General features: G+C 38.3%; 1 protein-coding gene across 13 annotated transcripts in view; it reads right to left on the reverse strand.

Annotated features, from left to right (window-relative positions):
• The window catches only part of GRIP1 (glutamate receptor interacting protein 1), a 752587-nt gene that overhangs the window by 247996 nt on the left and 491606 nt on the right, over positions 1 to 12985 (reverse strand). The gene's annotated exons all lie outside the window — the stretch shown is intronic.

Below are 12985 nucleotides of genomic sequence, written 5' to 3' on the forward strand. Positions count from 1 at the left end.
CATGACTCAATTTGTCAGTGGCAAAATAAAAAATTAAAAGTCAGGTAACTAGATTTAATAACCCCGAAGATACCAAATTATCTTCATTTGCTTTGGAGACAAATTGTTCAGACATACGATTTCCTCATGAATTACTTGCTTGTCTAACTCTCCTTGAATTTTGTCTACCTCATCTACTTCACTACTTTTCTCCATAAATCTTGTCTGAACAAAAATTCAGCTTTTATAGTTAATTAGGACAAACAAGGAAAATGCAATTCAACTCTACACAATGTGAATGTTTAATTTTGAACTGATTTTGTAGCATTATACTCAGTAGAACTCTTTCAATTTTCCAATTAACAAGTTACTGACATTTACATACATTGAGAATAAAGAAACCTTTTTTTCCATCACTGTTCATTGGCTTCATTCGGATCTGCTTTGGGACACTTTAATCATGAAAGTAATCATGTAAAACTATATTAGATCATATTAGGAATAATACCATAAAGGAGGTTCATTTATGATAAATGAAACTTTCATTAACTAGTTCTCATCTGCCATATAATTTGCCTTAAGGTATTTTAAAATCATACTGTCAAAGTTATAGAAGGATACTCCTAAACATTAACTCTGAACCTCAGTATATTTTGGAACAACTTTTTAAAAATGAAATTCAACTTTGACAGGCAAACCACTGAGTGTTTTTTAACATAGATATCTTTTTTTTTTTAGCTCAGGGAACTAGAGATAGTACATATCATAATGTACTTGCCTTATGTTGCTCACCCAGATCCCTGGCACCACATATGTTCCCTGAACATCACCAGGAATGACTTGTAAGCACTGCTAGGTACGGCCCATCCTCTGCCCCTAAGACTCCACTAAGACCCTAACACTTTTTAGATAAAAATATACTAACATAAGGGAACATAAGAGACACGAAAAATGCAGGCACGTGTACAGGCTCATGTATAAATATATATTCATACATATAACTCAAGGCTACAGTCATCCATGAATATGTGCCTATCTATGAGTACTGTCAGGAAAAGGCACTCAAATGAGCAGTAAACAAAGAAATCCTAAATTTCAAAGATTTCTCTATTGCTATCTTCATGGCAAAATACAATGGGCAATAGTTGGAGACAACCATCTTGATCTTGTGACTTATTTTGAGTATGGTTTGCTGTAGAAAGACCAGGTACTTAGTGATAATTGCAAGAACCAAGATGACACACAGCTTCTGTAATATTCCAGATACTTCATTTTAGAAAATATATACGGATTTTTGCTTTAGTGCGTAAAATGTATAGACTTTTAATTGTACATTTAGGATCACCAGACTCAAAGAATGTTGATACTTTCAGAAAATCTTTAGTTTGGAAGTAGCCTACAAGTATGAAATGAGAGTTCAGAGGGTTCAGAATATTAGAAAAGCTATGTGAGAAATTGGTTTATCTCTGTGGCCCAACGTGAATAATTCAAACACCGCACAGTAACACAGATATTGCAAAGGTGGACATGCATACCACTTGACAGGTAATAACTACACAACTACATAGTACACATGTAACAACTAGATCTATTGGGGAATCTGAGTACTGATTTTAAGCATAACACTAATCAAATATTTCTCCACTATATAACTGTAGCCTATATTGACTTCTATATTTTGCTTAAGATACGCTTAACAAAACATTCAATATTTATTGTGATAGAAAAAGTAAAAAACACATAATGGTTATTCTGGGGACAATAAAACTCAAAAATTTGCTTCCTTGACAATTAGGAATGTATTGCAGAAAATAAGTAAAAGCATTTGTGCATTATCTGAAAAATGTCACCTTTTTGTAAACATAAAAGTGAAGTATGCAAGAATTGCTAGTACTATTCCTGTCCGAATCTTCCCTCCAGGAAATGATTTCAAGGGACACTGTTAAAATTTCAATTATCAGAAAGTTTGGCTAAAAATCCATTAGTTAAAAACTACTTGCTAAATTAAGTGGAAAGCTTTGCCATCTTTGTTAAGTATCTATAAACTTAATTTTTAATAGAGATGTTACACTTGGTAGAAAAACACCAGAAAGCATGCCACAAGGAACTTTAAAAACTGACCCTTTTTTTTGACTGAAGCACTTCCTTCTTGCATATTTGAGCAAAACTGAGATGAAGTATAATTCAAAGGCTGAACTTTCAGTCTATGATTCCCCAGAATCATTTAAGGGTGAGCTATAGCGTGAGTAATGTCAATCAAACTTAAGGACTGGATATATATCCACTAACTGAATCTTTCCCCATTTAGATTATGAATATTGTAGGCCTATTATGCATTTGTAATTATAAAGGAGGCAGAAATTTAACATATTTAATAGTGGTTTTATTTTTCCATCAACAAATATAAGCCAACCAAATTAAGGGAGAGAACATGATTTTTCATTTTCCTTCTAGAACATTTCTTCTAAGCATTTATAGCAACAGAGAGCACATGCATACTATTGGTGTATTAAACTCATGAAATCCCTAACATTTATGAGTTAATATGACTGCAAACATTTTGAACACAGGAATAGGAGTTCTTTTGTAGTTAGTTAATACAGTAATGTGGGAAACACACAGGCTTTATATTCAGAAAATGTTTGACACTTGGTTTCTCCATTAATAGTAGGCAATTACATAAATCCTCTAAGTCTTTATTTTCTCATCTCTCACGTGGACAACAATATCTATTATTCAAACTTAACAGAATAAATTGAGAGAATGTCTGTAAAGACCTTTGCCAACAGCAAAGGCTCACTAATAATAGCCTCCCATTTCCACTTTGGCCTGCTAAGATTTCTTAGACTGCTTCAGCATTTTCCTATTTTAATCCACTTAGGAAGTAAAAATCAAGCAAATTAAAAAAAATTTAAGTTAATAAATTCCTTTTTTCATGGTTTTGTTTTATTATGCGGACAAGACAGAACCCATACATCCTATAATACAAACATTGCTGTTCACGCATAATTGAATTAGAGATGAGTTCCAAGAGGGTTAAAAATGCCTCCTTAAACGCGCAGTTAAATAATCTCTCAAATACACACAGACCCATTAAGTATAAAATATATCTTTAAAATATAATGTGGCAAACTCTCCCAGAAGCATAACTGAGTTCCCTAATCCAGACACATCAGGTAGGCAAATAGCAACTCTTTTATGGTGCTAGGCTATCATTTATTAAATTATCACTTTAATAGTGCTCTGGTGGCCTTAGAACTAGTGCTCCTTGTAAAGGTTTAAGCTAGGAGGAGCGAAATGATTTACCCATCTGATACTTTATGCACATTATCTCAAATTGCACAAATCTTGTTTCTATCTCTGCCATAATATCTATCACCAACAACACCATTTTGCACTTTGCACATAGCCTGATTTCAAGGGACACACTCCAGATACACACAGAAAGTTTCTATATATGAAAATTCTGTAGCACTGTAGCATTGTCGTCCTGTTGTCCATTGATTTGTTCAAGCAGGCACCATTGTGAGACTTATTGTTACTGTTTTTGGCATATCAAATACACCACAGGTAGCTTGCCAGGCTCTGCCATGCGGGCGGGATACTCCTGTTATCTTCCCGGGCTCTCGAAGAAGGACAGAGGAATCGAACCCAGGTCGGCCGCGTGCAAGGCAAACACCCTACCCACTGTGCTATCTCTCCAGTCCTTCAGAATTTTCATTAAATCCGTGAAGAAACAACTGGATAACAAGGGCAGCCCCAGCTTGTAGTATGTACTAGTATCCTGACTTTACGTGAGGAATGAGGATGAAAAATAGGGTTGCAATAAAACATTATTTAGCTCAACAATGACTGTGGAAAAAAAAAGAACTTTTAAATTCCTTTCTATAAAATTTTATTTTAGAAAGTGAAATATGGCAAAATGTGAGACCTCTTGGGTATTATAAATCATCTCCCTGCTAGGAAAAGAGTTTCACTGGAAAACTGCCCTCGGCACACCATTTGTCCTCTTTTCTTGAATCACGATTAGGGGGCAATTGCTTTGCATTGGATTCAAGTTATTTTTTGTAAGCATAAGAAAAGTGCCTCTGGGGACCAGAGAGATAGTTCAGAGGCTGAGCACATGCAAACATGCTTTGTATGTCGGAGTCCTGGGTTTGATCCTCGGCATCACATGGTACCTCAGCACTGCAGAAGCCCCCAAGCACTTGGCTGGGAGGAGCCCCTGAGCATCACTGGGTGTGGCCTCAGACTAAAACAATAAACAAACAAAAACACTATAGGAACTGCATTAAAAATAGCAATTTTGTATGAAATGACTTAAAGTATTTTACAGTTAATGTAAATATGAAGGCAGAGAGTCTCTTGTCCCCATGCCTGGCTGTCTTCCCTAGGGACCCTTGGAGGGGGTGGGCTTCAGTTTCCCTCCCCTGCCCCGAGCAGAGCTCCCGCGGCCGAAGACCTCTGGAGCCTAGCCACAGCCATGCTCAAGGCCCCTCTCCACACGTTCGGATGAGCCTCAAACATGAAGGAACCGGCAGAGGAACCCAGGTGTGTGGAACCCGGGGCTGAGATCCCCAAGCCTCCCAGGTACCCCTTTTTCCAGTAGCTAAGCAGTCACACCCACAAAATGCCACCCCGCACCACCCCACCACCTCCAACCCCATGTAATCCCATCAATGGCCAAGATCTAGAGACTTTGTTTTATAACAAAGCTCCCGGAAGCGCTTTGACCTCTTGTTGTCTAGTTCCCCCTCTCGGAGAACCCGTCAAGCTACAAAAGAGAGTATCCTGTCTTGCATGGCAGAGCCTGGCAAGCTCCCCATGGCATATTCAATATGCCAAAACCAGTAACAATGATGGGCCTCATTCCCCTGACCCTGAAAGAACCTCCAATGTGGCACTGTTGTGAACGATGAGTAAAGAGAGGCTGCTAAAATCTCAGGGCTAGGACGAATGGAGACATTACTGGCACCTGCTCAAGCAAATCGATGAACAATGGGATGACAGTGATACAGTGTACTCAGTGGTCATTCCTAGTGGTGCTCAAAGGAGCATGTGATATCAGAAATCAAGTGGGAGTTGTTTGCATGCAAGGCAAGTGACTTAAACCACTGTTATTATTCTGGTCCACTAGGAATCACGTTTTGAGACCCACAATCACTAATACCAATCTAAAACATTCACTAGTCTCTTCATTTTTCACATTGTGGTAGTATTACATTTTCAATTTTTGCTTAGTTTGGATGATGGCCCTGGGTTTCCACCTTTCTCATTGATTACACCTCCTCAGATCCAGCAGTGTTGCTCTTTTCTCATTTCCCCCCAAATTCAATACCTGTCAATATGGTGTGATCACCTTCTGTTAACTACACCCCTTTAATTCATCCTTCTTTTTTTATCTCTCCACATTAGCACATGTAAATGTAATGACGCATATCTATAGCCAAGACTTCTCCCATGACTCAAGATTACTGCTTGAATATTGAAATGTCACTCAATCCTGATGTGTTCGAAACAGAATATTTGTTTTCCCACATATGAGGGAATATTTCCTGGGAATACTTTATTCAACCATTCACTCAGGTCCCAAATCACTGTTATCTTGGATCCTCTTCTGTCCTTACAATCTGCCTTGAATCCATACACAAGTTCTATTGGTGCTTGGCCCTACATTTCTATGCACTTCTTTACTACTAGCCTGGTCTAAGTCCCCAACACCTTCCTGCACTTTGGAAACTAAACTTGAAACTCACCCTCCCACTGTTCACAGGGCAGCCCGCATTTTACTTGAAAACAAAACAATGTAAATTATGTCTTAGCTTCAGTTTTCTAGAGGCTTAGCACTACACTTAGACAACTATCCAAGTACCTGACCATGGTGGCAGGTGTATTTAGACCTCTACCCACTTCCTTATCTTGTCTTACATCTTTCTCTTCCTTATCTTGTCTTACATCTTTCTCTTCTCTATTCACTACATTCTGGCCACACAAATTTTCTCTTGCTCCTTGAATTCTGCTTAGTGATGTAATGAGCATTCAAGGAGCAATTCCTTCTACCTACAATAATGATAACAGGACTTTCTGTACAAATAATCTCTTCTTAGTATTCTGATCTTGCTAAAATGTCATCTTTTCATCTTGAGCACCATTCTCAATGTAGTCCTTTCTCTATGAGTCCTTTCTTTCAACTTATTCTCATTTTCTTCCCAACAGCTGGAACTCTTTAAAATGTTTATTTCAGAGAACAGTTATTTATTTAGGTTTTGAAGCTAGAGCTGGTGATGCTCGGGGGCTATTCCTGGCTCTGTGCTCAGGACTCACTAAGCAGTGCCAATGAACAAACTGGGGTCAATAGTATGCAAAGCAAGCACTATAACCCTTAAGTAATACGTCTCTGATAAAACAAAAAGGAAGTATCTAAATAAATGTTTATTTATTTCAAATACTTATCTGGCATTTATCTCCCCTACTTCAACAGAAGCTCTCTGAGTCTCTGTACTGGAATATACAGTAGGTATACAATAAATGTTGAATATTGAATGCATTACTGACCATCATCAATATGCAACTGTTTAAAGACATACCCCATATTAAAATCAAACAGAGCAATTGAGATCCTATACAATAATTTAAAATAACAAAATCATACTCCGGATCATAGAATCCAAACACTGGAAAGAAGGACGGGAGAGACCAAAGGCCTGAACACCTGCTATGCACGCAGGAGGCCCAGGTTGGATCTGTAGCACCACAAGGTCCCTTAATCACCTCTGGACAACCTCTGGGCACAGAGCAAGTAGTAATTGCTGAGGATCACTGGATGTGGCTCCTAGCTCCCCCATCCCACCAAGTAAAAGAACTGGAAAGCGTTTTAGAAATTTCAGAGCAATTTCATTGTTTTGCAATGTCCAGAGGCTCAGGGAGGAGCAATGGAGCACCACCAGGTCCCAAGGGAATGAGCATGCTCCTCACTGCAGCATCGAGGTCAACCCGCCACCGCTGCTTACATTTAACCACTGGCAACACAAAGATATCCAAGTTCAACACCAAAGTACACATTCACCATAAGAGCAAGTAAAAATGCTATTTTGGATCATACATTTCATTTAATTTTGGATAATCAGATCAATGTTCACAACAAATGGCAACTGTTTTAACTAGCAATGTGCATACAGAAGAATTTAGAGGCCTTTCCTTTTCATGGCCAATTGAATGACATGTATCTTGTAAAACATAAAAGGAATCTATAACAGACACAACAGTCTCTCTCCTTAAATGTCCATAAATATCACTCTCCAACGTCTGCATAGCTGCATCTTATTAAGTGGGTAGCCTTAGTTTAGGAACATAATAATCTAACTCACAGCCCTGGAGCTGACCCACTTTATAGTTTTTGAGAGGATCGGTATTTTTTTAAATTAGTAAATGCTGAAATATGATTTGTAAAATGATGGAATACTTTAAATATGTACATTGAAAAATTTTACATATTAACCCCTGGGTGCCTTATAACTACAGCATTTATAAAACAAATGTCCCAGAGGCGTTGGGATTTATGGCATGGACATTGTGAGATTGGAAAAGAGACATTTACTCCTTGCAACACTGTCCTTGAATTTCTGGGTCACATACATGTAATAGTGAGAAACATTCAAGTTTTGTTTTTTTCTGAATATGAGATCTGGCTAAGAGCACCTCTGAAGCCATAAAGGTCAAGCAGGGATCTGGGAGAGGTTAGCAAAGGCTGGGCTCAGGGTTAAGGGTCAATTAGCCACCAGTCACCAAGGCAGCTAAAATCAAGTTTATAGGGACCAGGGATATAGTACAGGGACTAAAACACTTGCTTTGGATCATGCCAACCAGGCTCAAACCCTGGGTACTATATACGTCCCCACCCCACCCACCCAATTGCCAGGAGTCACATAGCCAGGAATAGTTGCTGAACACGTCAGAGTGTAGCCCGGAAACAAAAATAAGAGAAAATAAAATAAAGTGTACAAGATGTGAATGGGTAGAGAGAAACTTTCTGGCCTCAGAACTTGTAGACTAACAAACCAAGCAAGGGGGTCCCGAGTGATAGTACAGTGGGTAGGGCATTTGCCTTGCATGCTGCCAACCCGCATTCAATTCCTGGCATCCCATAGGATCCCCCGAGCACTGCCGGAAGTGATCCCTGAGCACAGAGCCAGAAGTAAGCCCTGAGCACCGCTAGCTATGGCTCAAAACTTTAAAAACAAAACAAAACCCAAAACCAAAAGTGAAAATAACTATCACTATCTTTAAAACTAAAATAAAAACAGTATAGAACAACTAAAAATAATATGACAATTTTCACCTCTCTTAACCCACCGTCTCTCTGGTTCTCAGGGGTAGGTGAGCCGCTATTTGGGATTTATAGTCACTACGGCCTAATCCTGAATGAGCAAAATGTGCTCTGGTCATAATCAAGTCTTGACATGTAGATTCCAGACATGGTTTAAAATGGAAATAACATAGCTGTTTGCTAGAATAAATTCCAAAAGAGATGAGTTGAGTGCAGTTATATGCTCTGTAATGTCTACTGAGTCCTGAAAGGTAAGTCAGAGGGGAAAAGAAATGAAATGTATTCTCAGTTACTCAAGAGTTAGGGAGCATTATCTGGGAGAGGGCGAAAAAGTAAGAAGGGAGAGGGAGGCAGGCAAAGAGGGGAGAAAAACTGATGAAAGCAGACAGATGTAAAGTTTCAACTTCAGAAAATCAGCTTTTCAGTAGGTATGAGAGATGCCTTTAATTACCCAAAGATACCCCATCTGGGTTCTGACTCTTTTTTTTCTGCTTAGCCAAAGTGGGTGGGGGTCGGGGGAAACGATGGTTATAAATTATGTTGGTAATCCTATTTATCTTTCTTTAGTAACATTATCTACATAATAAGCTTTAGCTCTTAATTGTTTTTATAAGAATGATGTTTAATCGAAGCTAATAATATCATGGTACTTGAATCACTGCATGAATTAATTTAGCAACATAAATGCTTCATCACACTCTCTCTTTCTTCTCTCCATGCTAATTAGAAAAATCCTCCCCCCACCCCCACCTCCTCTCATGAAAAGGGGAAGTGTCGGGAAGTTCCATGTTTCTACCCACATGGGGTAAATTTCAAGAGTCTGGAGGTTACAAAAAGACTGGTTTGGTTAGAGATCAGCTCCTAAGACTTGTCCAAATCTTAGATATTTACATATACTAGATTTTTAACACTCTTATCAAGACTCAGGAGAAATACAGACCTATGCTAATAACATAAATTTAAAGAAAAGGAAATTAAGAATGGCTCTTAAAAGTAAGGAAAGATGTTCAACCTAATACTTAAGATATGCAAATTAAAGCCTTATGAACATTTTCCTACTATTAGTGAGATTCTCGGAATCAGACTCTGCACACTGTATGCTGCAGTAGGAACCAGTATAACCTTTAAGGAAGGTAATTTTAAAATCATTATTATTTTTTAATCAAATCACCATGTCACATGAGATACAGTTACAAAGCTTTCATGATCTTCGGTAAGACAATGTTCCAACACCCATCCCTCCACCAGTGTACATTTATCACCACCAATATCCCTCTATCCCTCCTGCCTCTTCCCCACCCCGCCTGCCAGCCTGCCTCTATGGCAGGCACTTTTCTTCTCGTTATTTCTATCTTGCTGTCTCTGACTGTCTCTGTCTCTGTGTGTCTCTCTCTCTTGGGTAATCTTTATCTCCTAATCCATGCCCATACCCTCTGATCCAAATTTCCATTACTGCAATTTACCTTACAGATATACCTACTCATGCATAAAATAATATACGTAAAGGCTTCTCATGATAGAACTCTCATAATAGCCAAATAGTGGAAACAACTCAAGTGTTCATAAATCATGACAGGAAGCAACTCACAAGTCAACAAATGAGGGATTGGTTAAAAGATTGGAGTGTAGTCATACAAAAGGATACCAGGCAGCTATAAGAATGATGAATCACTTCTCGTTCCACTGTGGAAGGAACACCAAGGTACCTTTTTTCGGTGTGAAATGCAACATAAAGAAGTGTGCACAGAATTTTACCTTCCATTTTAAAAAGTAAAATTAGGACTATGAATTTATACTTGCTTATATTTGCATAAAGACATCTGGAAAGAGTCTAAGAAATGAATAAACGCGCTTTTCATTTTGTGGTAGTGGTAGGAAAGGACTGGTTGGAGAACAAAGCAGAGAATGAATCTTTCCACGATACATGTTTTAATATGTTTCATGGCTTGAACCATCTGGTTGTAGCAAAATCTACCTATTTTGAATCTACTTGTAAGAAAAAGAAAAGTAAATATGAAAAAAGCTTTATTGGGATGTCTTAAACTCAAGACTTTACAAAATCATATATATTGGTGAGTACACTTTAAATTTTCTCTGGCAGTTTTCTTTGCAAAGGAGGATCTAATAAGTATTAAAAGATAAACACTGAGAAACATTTCCTGAAAGTGTGTGCATAATTAAACATTTATAAAGGTCTACTAGTGCAGCAAGTGAATTACATTTCTTAAGAATGAACATTGATTAAATGTCATACTTGTATAACAGTTAGGAACTAAAGCTCATTACATGGAGACAATTGAAAAGACAGCACATACCACACCAGGCCAAAGTGGCATGAGAAAACTAATATAACAGAGGCTAAGGTATTGGCAAAAATCTTTGCATGCATTCTCCAAACTAATTCTCTTAAGTTTGAGTAATAGATATTGTTACCTACACCTGAGATGATAAATTTAAAGCTTCATCTATAGTCAAACACACAGAAGAGATATTATGGAGCTTTCAGGCACATGCTATCTGAGTAAGATAAGCCAAACTCTTAATTTTTAAAAAATTATTCCTATCACTGGAGACTTAAAATGCCTGTTATTCCAATCATTTTAAAATTATATTCAGACAAATATGAATCAAAATTACTTTAAACACTCAGGTAAATGTATAAACAGAAAATTTCCCTAGTTTGTTGGTGCAGCTGTTTGTAAAACCTAAGGTATCACTATCAAAATTTAAGGCAAAATAAGATAAGATAGGGTCAGAGAGATAGAACAGAAATTAAGGTGTTACCACTGATTCCAGTTCAATCTCAGGCCTGGTGTGGTCCTCTGATTACCACCAGGAGTGACCCCCAAGCACAGAGGTGGGAGCAGCCTCCCCAAGCACTGCCAGATATAGCCCAAACACCACACACACACACACACACACACACACACACACACACACACACACACAGAGGTGTGCGCATGTGCGCTATATTGAACTAAAAGGAAACAACTAAAGAATTTTAGGCCAAGAGCACTAAAAATGTGCTGTTTCTCCCAGGAATAGCTCAGCAGTAGACCACCTGCCTTGCAGGCATGAGGCTTACTGCTGGATTCCTGGTACTTCTCTCATCATCAAATGCAATCACAGTGGCACAGGGTACCTGACCTTCACTGAACACTAAAACCAGGTGTGTGACTCCCCAACCCCACACCTCAGTAATCACAACAACAATGGCAACAGAAGGAAAAAATAAAAAAGACAACTAAAAGCTTCTATCAGGTATTTTGGGATGGGCATATAATGTTCCCAATTTTAAAATGACACTTGGCCTAAAGTCATGGCACTTGTCTCTCATAAGGCCAACCTGGGTTTGATCCCTGGCTTCCTGAGTCCTACCTGTAGTGATGCCTGAGTGCAGAGCCAGGAGTAAACTCTTAGCACTGTTGAATATGCCCCCCCCCAAAAAAAAAACCACACACACACATAAAACATAATAAAATAAAATGACATACTAGCACTGAGGCTAGAATACTGGCCCTAATGGATGGGCAGAGAGGAGAAAAAGGGGACTAAGTAGATGGAGTCCTGTAAGGATGGTGGTTTCTTTGGCTCCTTGATCTCCCTGACTCAACAACACACAGTAGGAAAGTTTTTCTTTTTCCTGGTGGCATCTTTGATGAAAATAACACCTCCCGGTATTTGTACTCAAGACGCAAAAACAAAGAGAACAGTAAGCATCTAGCATTTGCTACGCACTGGGGAAAAGAGACCAATAAATGAGAACTGAAAGTGAAATCAATGGAGACTACAAAGTGGTCAAAACATTAAACTTTTTCATTTTTATTTGCCTCATACAAGAAAACCAAAAGGAGAAAAAAAAAACATTAGAAGATAATTTCCTAAGAACAACCTTCTCAGAACGGTTGTAAAAGCAGGTGATTGGATACTGTCCACCTAATTTTACCCTCGAGCGAAAAAGCTAACACTGAAAAGAATTTTACACGTTCAGTTGATAAGAAAGGAAATTTTAAAATACTATTTTATTATTTGGTTTTGATTGCTAAAGGAGCAGAAAAAGTAATTGGGATTGAAAGGACTGCCTTTTCAAAGCTCTTGTAAGAACGCTTTCTTATTTAGAAAACACTTTAAAAGTTCAGTGCAACTTGAGATCATTTATTTGATGAGCTGGTATTATCATTCCTTTTATACAAGATAGCAGAACCACGATTCAGACCCAGATCAAAATGTCACAAACTCAGTATTCTGAGTTTCCAGATCCTCAGGAATATGTTCAACTAACTTTGCTCATGCAAGTTTCAAAAATGCAGCATTCAATTCTCCTTAGAGCAACTAGTCAGAGACTAAAGATATTTAACATTCTGAGCTGACAGTTTGCTGATGGAGCTCTCAAAAATAGGTTTCAAGTCAGTTAGGAAGACACATTGACACTGTCATCGGCCAGACCAGGGTTCCTGGCACCCAAGAGGTCAATGAAATTTTGAGCACCACATTGATTCTTCCTTTGATTCAATATTCCTGAGTAGACCACCCTGGAAACCTGGGGAAACTTTGCTCGCACCTTCTGGACATCCCATTTCAATATCAGACAGATGTTAACAATTAGAGCCGCTAAAAGAACAATAAACATAACTAAGGAGCTGGCAGGATTGATCTTATACCCCAGGTAATAGCTCTCTG

The sequence above is a fragment of the Sorex araneus genome, chromosome 10, assembly GCF_027595985.1.
Source record: "Sorex araneus isolate mSorAra2 chromosome 10, mSorAra2.pri, whole genome shotgun sequence".
Lineage (NCBI taxonomy): Eukaryota > Metazoa > Chordata > Mammalia > Eulipotyphla > Soricidae > Sorex > Sorex araneus.